This window comes from Tenebrio molitor, chromosome 4 (assembly GCF_963966145.1).
Source record: "Tenebrio molitor chromosome 4, icTenMoli1.1, whole genome shotgun sequence".
Classification (NCBI taxonomy): domain Eukaryota; kingdom Metazoa; phylum Arthropoda; class Insecta; order Coleoptera; family Tenebrionidae; genus Tenebrio; species Tenebrio molitor.
This window is the reverse complement of record NC_091049.1, coordinates 4,243,182-4,250,630: the sequence shown is the minus strand read 5'-3', so window position 1 is coordinate 4,250,630 and position 7,449 is coordinate 4,243,182. Positions and strand designations below refer to the sequence as shown.

General features: G+C 37.3%; 1 protein-coding gene across 1 annotated transcript in view; it reads right to left on the bottom strand.

Annotated features, from left to right (window-relative positions):
• The window catches only part of LOC138129175 (facilitated trehalose transporter Tret1-like), a 53,854-nt gene extending 46,734 nt beyond the window's left edge, over window positions 1-7,120 (bottom strand). The window contains exon 1 of the mRNA XM_069045431.1: window positions 7,116-7,120. The gene's annotated coding sequence lies outside the window, so the exon portion shown is untranslated. The remainder of the gene's footprint in view (window positions 1-7,115) is intronic.
• Window positions 7,121-7,449: the final 329 nt, after the last annotated feature.

The window sequence follows — 7,449 nt, the reverse complement described above, 5'->3', positions numbered from 1 at the left end:
CTCAAGGCCTTAAAACCCTCGCTACGCTCGTGTTTTAATCTTGTCCCTCGGGCAATTAGAAAAGCCCAATTTACACAGAAACTCGTTGCATAAATAACTATTACATGTTTGAAGAAAATTATAAGAGAATAGATAATTAAATAAAGAAGAAGTATAAAAAAGAAGATTTAAGATGCACCGAAAAAAGAACATAGTACAAAGTGTTTCTAAAAGAACGTATATCAAGAGTCCTCTGGAATTCGAATATATTTGATTTTTGCCGCTCTGTAGCATATTATAGTACCAAATAGAAAAACAGAGGTTATGTAAGTCTATTTAATGACAGGTTTTTAATAGACTGTTGTAAGATGAAAAGTAATGAAAATATTATAAAACTGAAGAAAAAGACAAGCAAAACAACTAAAACGTTTAACTGACAATTGACGCTAAGATTTGATAATTTGACTGTTGACATCTTATTTGACGGCTTCAACGGTTCGACATGGTTCGACAGAATAAAACTATAGAGCCGCACAATTCCACAGGACTCATGATATATGTTATTTTAGAGACACCTTGTATAAATAATGTGTAAATAAAATGTACTTGAGCAGTCTGCACTTGTAGATGTTTTATCTGAACGCTTATTTTTTCGAAAAAACTACAATAATAATACACATTATACATAAGTGCATAAACCACTGCACGAGCCGTAGGCAAGTGCGGCAATCCCATGAGTCCATAAAGACCGTTTATGCATGAGTTCCACCCAATGATTTTTCTACTTCTGTCTGCATTTAGAAAGAAAATCAGCATCAAAAAACCAAATCTAAAATTTTACGTTTCCAACGCCAACTTTGAGGTGAAATTTAAAAAAACAACCGATGTTTGCAAAGTGAAATAATGACACTGTATCACTTTTTTTAACGCGTTTTACTTTTTTCACTATTAGTAAAATGCATTCATGTTGTTTTGACATTATGGCCATGAAAATTTTGCATTTAATTTGGTAGTAAAGCTGTCTGTTGAATTAGATGGTGTTTTTCTAAATTTGAGGTTATAAATAGCGTCAAAGTTTAGTGCATTGTTGTTAGTTTTACTAGTTTGCGATAGAAGAATACTCATCGCGGGAAATTTTTTAATCAAACAGTGTGTCCAACGTTAAAAAAAAAGCAATCATGGCCTCCCCTTACACCAAAACAACGTGAACGGTATTTATAAACAGATGTTTTACACATTAAAAATGGTAAAAAATTATAGTAGAGCTTTTTAACAGTCGCAGAAGAAAATAATGAAGACATCTCTAAATGTAAAAGATAAGACATTTCACCGATTTTTTTTTATTAAAAATTGTACGTTGTTTCCATTTGGAATACTTGAGTGTCAAATTTGTTTTTTCTATAAAAACATTTTTTTGAGAAACTCCATTATTAGGGAAATAATTCATCAATATTTCAAAATAAAATTTTACTAATATACAGGGTGTCACAAAAAAGAAGACGAATCCATAACTCCCTTATTTATAGGAGGATTTTAACTATTTATACACCAAATTAAATGGTTGTGAATAGGCCATAAAAGACCCTAATAAATTCATGTACATATAGCCTCAAGGGCTTCAATGGTAAACTGTCAAAATATTTTTTTTCAAATACTAATACATACATACTTTTTTTAGTAATTCTGCTAGAGATTTTTTATTCTGAAAACAACAATGTGTCACTTACATGACAAAAATACAAAAAAAAAAGTTAAAAAAACGCTACTCTCGTCTATGCGCTCCATTTTGCGTTAAATATTGGCGGCATCTTTGCGCAATCGTTATGTTATTATGTATTTGTCATTTGTTTTTCCAGCTAACAATTTGGTTATTACACTGTAACGCTATGTATTTTGATAGCTTCTCGCTTGGTGCTCGTCATTTGTTTCAAAAGTTAGTGTCATTTTTTATGCGAGGTTATACTTGTGATACATAGTTGTTTTCAGAATAAAAATCTCTATCACAATTTAAAAAAAAAGTATGTGCTCCCATTTGAATTTTTTTTTTTTTGACAGTTTAACCTTGAAGCCCTTAGGGCTATACGTGAATTTACTAGGCCATCTTGTAGCCTATTTACAACCATTTAATTTTGTGCATAAACAATTAAAATAGTCCCATAAATAAGGGAGCTATGGACTCGTTTTCTTTTTAGGGACACCCGGTATATGTGCTCGTCTTTGTTTTGTTATAAGTACATTTTCAATGTTTTTTTAAAATAAATGTGCCCTACAAAAACCTGTGAAGAAGACAACTTTGAATTTAAAAAGTAAATTTGAAAAACTTTTAGAGCATAAAATTTTGACGATTTCTCTAGTTTACACCTTTTCCAAAAATTTTTTTTAGATCATCATATTCTTGTGTATTTCTTTTTCTCGAAACTATTTTCATTTCAAATATTGCACAACACAGTTTTACAAATATAATTTACATATTTTCCTAAATTGTATGAGTTATATGTCACATTTTGATACCTTTTTGATAATGATTTATAGTTATTTACAGTAGAGTACGGTAGGTGTATTTTCCAGCACGACAACTAGGTTTCAGGCGCGAGGTGAAGCCGAGTGCCTGATTAGCAGGAGCGCTGTAAAATACCTACCGTACGACATTTGTATTAGACTTTTAAGCAATTTTGCAGATTTTTATGAAATAAGAAATGTCAAATTTTTTGACATACAGAGCTGCCAACCTGATAGGCTGTACTAGTATTTTCCCTTTTATGATTATTTATTAGGCAATGAAAATTAAAAAAAGTATTTATCTAAAAAACAATACATGTAAATGTGTTTTTTTACACTAAATTAAAGTAACGTATGAACACTTTAATTTTAAAGTAAATCTAAAGAGAGAAAATTAACTGTGCTTGCTACCGCATTCCCCCAGATATTGACAACATCCGTCAGTAAATCGCAGCAACTTTAACCTAAGCTGAAAGGTAATGGTGTGTTTACCAGTTGGGGAAGCCGAAAAAATTATTACAATACTTGCATCTTAATGAGCTTTTAGGCACTAGATCTATTCTTTTTGCAGATTCCAGTTTCCAAAAACATATCCGAAAATTTTTTAAAAAACGCTGTTCCGAGTTTGACTTTTTTCGGACGTTCGTCTTGGGGGACCGGACCATGTCGCGAAACCCAGGTCCGTATCGGTCGAATTCTCGCCGCCCCACAAACCTCGCCGTGCAGTCGTCGTCCTCGCTTCCCATAAATCAAAAAAGGGGCCATCCATTCCGCCGTCCCGACCGAGAGAGAGACGGCATCTCCGTCCGAATCGTTCAAAGCTTTGTGAACACATAGACACATAAAATTATAATAAATATAAGGACAAGACACATAATGATCAACTACTAAATCGCGAGTATGGAGCGCGACCAGAATCTTGGCTACGGTTCGAAAACGCCCTTGGCCATAATTAACTTTTCCGACGATTTTTTCCTCCCGCCCCGATTTACGACCCCCTCGCGTCGAACGCAGGACAGGACTCGGCCGGGGCGATAATTTATGCCGAGGAAGGCGCCTCCTCAGGTGGGACTGGGCACGGCCGCGGCCGATTCGTTATCGCCGTTAACATTTGAATAAAACGATCGAGAGGTAACTGTTGTTATTTTGAATGTCAATACACCTGGGATTTCCTTTAAAAGGAAACGAGAAGTGTCTAAGGAGGCGCCAGACGACCGCTAACACCAAAAAAATCACGTGGTCGCGACCTAAATCACGCCGTCTGTTCGTTTTAAATGTTACTATGTTGCCGACACTGCACTTCGCATGTGGAGAGCCGAGCCAATAATTGTCACCAGGAATTGATTTTTTTTTTATTCTTCGTTTCTTATTCTTGCCGTATTCGAGCTGATGGAATTGGTATCGAGTGTGACGGGAATCGAATCGAATTATTTAACAGACAGGTTTTATTACGACAAACGAGAAGTATTCCTACTTGGACTTATTAAATTGACATCTTTCACAAAACACGTCCTCTTCTATACGTCGCTCTTGATCAAATTCAACAGTTATGGTCGAGGTGAGAGGTCTCGCTTTTATTTTGTTACGTTGGTACAAACGTTCAAAGTGTGCCGTGAAACTAGACGTCTTCACGTCTGAGAAATTGGATTCGGGTCTGGACCGCTAGCTGGTCCACCAAATAAACAATACAACAAAAAGAAAACAGAAGGAATAGGATTTTGAAAGTGAGGAAGCAAATTAGGCGTGTTTGCTGACTTTGGCAAATTGGATTCAGATCTGGACTCCTAGCTGATCAAAAATGGATCAAATGGAGCAGAAGAGACTTGCTGGAAAAATGTTTATGACATTTTCAAAGCTATTTAAATCCTCTGCTTCTATCATAAATCAGAACATCTAAATACCTTCTATTGAATGGCACAAGAAATGGATGGTTCAAGAACTTTTGTAGAAAATTTGGATTTATTCCAAGTCTGTTAAATTTGTAGATAATTGAATAGATGTAAAATTTATGTAGAAAATGAGCTTAAAATGTTCTTATTCTAATGCAGCATCAGAACCGCCAACGCAGCCTTCCCGAAATAACCGCATAATTGCCAAAATTTCAAAAATGAAACCAGCAGAAACGATAACGAAATTCATCACTTAAACCCCCATAAATCTCGGAAGTGTTTAGCGGAACCAGATAACACCCCTAATTAGTAAACCGCCAAGAATTAATCAAAATCCGCGTTTAGTGAAGCATAAAACCAATTATCTCCGGCGCGATTAGCACGCACCGCCCCCGGCCCAAGAATCTCAACCGCCACCGAAAAATTTGACAGGTCAACGTTCCATCCCCCGGCAACAAAGCCGCCAACATTATGAACCACCCCAACGGCCGATGAAATATTTAGGTTTGCATTAAAGGCCCATCGGAACATTACCACCCCCGAAAAAAAAATGTCGTGACGTTTAACCCCGAGGCAATAAAGCCATCTAATTTTATTGACCTTTTTACAGCGTGCTCGTAAAAATGGTGTGCACCATAATAACACAAAAGACTAAACGAAGAGAGAACAGTCGATTGGAGATAAGGGTCACGTGACGTAACCTGTCTTAATAAACGTCGGTTTTATGGTTGTGACCATGGTGGTCGCCGGGCCGAATTTCACCGCGCGTCTGGGACGAGGTAGATCACCTTGTATACAGCTGGGATGGTAGAAAAAAAAAACGAAAAAAGTGTACCGCATCGAAGGAGGCTGGGGCTGATTAGCGCGGTGCGTGTGTGTGTGTGTGTGTGTGTGGTGCCCCGGTGGTCAATTTCCACACAGCCGTGATGTCGGTGTCGTGTTAATCGGAGTCGTTGTGGTTCCCCAATGCGGGGCACCGTCGCTGGGAAGCGGACAGTGGGTCAAATACGGGGCACAGGTGAAAGATCTGAGACAGAAGAAACAGACGAATTTACGAGAAATATACAGATTTAGAAGAAGTACGCAAATTTAGAAGGAATTGAGAAATTTGGAACAAATACACATATTTAGAAGAAATACAGAAAATTAGATGAAATACAAAAAATTAGAAGAAATACAGAAACTTAGAAGAAATACAGAAACTTAGAAGAAATACAGAAAATTAGAAGAAATACAGAAACTTAGAAGAAATACATAGGTTTAGAAGAAATACAAGTTTCGTAATTTTTGAGGTGTGAACTGAAAATCTAAAAGGTAAATTACACAGAAAATTAAAAAGAAGAGACGCAAACGATGTGGGATTTGTAGAAGAAATACAAAAGGTTGGATTTTGAGACTTCTAGACGAAATGGGAAAACCTGTAGAGAAATAATTAATAATATGTAATATAGTAAATTCAGGACTGTAGAAGAATATGCACAGTTGCATTTTGAAATTATTAAATTATGTAACAAAAAAATAAAAAATAGGTGACATAAATGAAAAAAGGAACGCACTTATGGCAGGTTTGTAACGGGTGACTATTAAAATTTTCACTTGGAGTTGGCTTTGAACGGGTTTTTATTTTTTCTGTTACTTTAGACACACGCAAGAACGAACGACAAATGTCAGTCAGTACAATTGAAACATAACCAAATTAAGAGAAAAACATTTATTGAAATGTCAAACTTGTCAGTGTCTAAGGTGCAACGGAAAACAAAGAATGATCCATAGCCAACCCTAAGTGAAAATTTTAATAGTCACCCGTTATAATAACGTGTAGATTTTTTTGACCAAAGACAATACGACGATAAAAACATCAGGTGTATTACATGAAATACGGAAATAATCCGATAAAAAGAAATTCTTCGAAGATTTAATTCCTTATTTTTTATTAATAATTATTGTAATAGAATAATAATAATAATGTGAACGGCAGTAATTGATTAAAACATGAAAATTTCGTTTAACTTCTTAGCCAAAGAGTTCCAAACAATAAGATTCAATTACCACTTCGACTATTGTCCATTGTGTATGCATTTTGGGTAATTTTGCCAATATCGGTAAGAAGTGCCGTCAGAACTATTCTAATTACGGTTGGAATTATTGTATCTCCGATTTCATCGAAACCCATTGAAACTTATATTAGTTGATGAGCAGCAGAATAGCGCAATTTAAATTAAATTTCCTCATAATGGCAGAAAATCAAACTCCGCCAAAGTGCCCGAACAAACCCGACCGACTCATGGACATTTTTCCGCCGTCGCCGAATCGATAGCATCGTCTTTTCCGTAACTTTTTGTCGTATTTTGGGCGAAATCGGCGAAATCGAGCCACCTGGATCACGATCACGTGACGGCGAGATGACAGAGAGGCGAGCGCGGTGGTAAAAAAGCGAACTGCAGCGATCCCACCCACGGTCGGCTTTGCATGAGCCGCGCCGCCGTTTGACGGTGATCGACACCGAAACAAAGGTTGCGGCGGTGGCGCCTCGGCCCACTCGGATCGGAATCAAGGTGACAAGTGTCTGCGCGGGGGTTACGCAAGACTGCAAGAGAGCGATCGAGAGCGGTGATTTGAAAGTCTTATCAATCGGACCTAACCCAATTAGAGAGCGAGTCGACGAGTTTATGGTATAATGGATGGGACACACGGGGAATGTGGGACCGCACACACACGCCGCTTGTTTGCTTGTTCCGACCGCCTGATTAAGTTGTAACCACTTAAGGAGAGAGATAACGAGGTGAGGCGAGCGGCACATGGTTGTGCTACCGGGTGCGGCCGAAAAGTGGACAGCGAGAAGAGCGGCACGCAACGCGCAAATGCTTGAAAACTGGACGAGTGGAAGTCTTCACTGTAATATTATTTTAATCAATGTTTCTTGTTTGTTCGCACCTTTTTTTCGTCTCATTGAAATAGTAGATTATATCATTAAGAGTAGAAGTGAGTCTTATTGTGCTAAGCCCAGAGATTGAAGACCGAGACGAAGCCGAGGTCGGCAGCTGGGCGAAGCACAAAAAGACCTACTCTGAATGATATATTT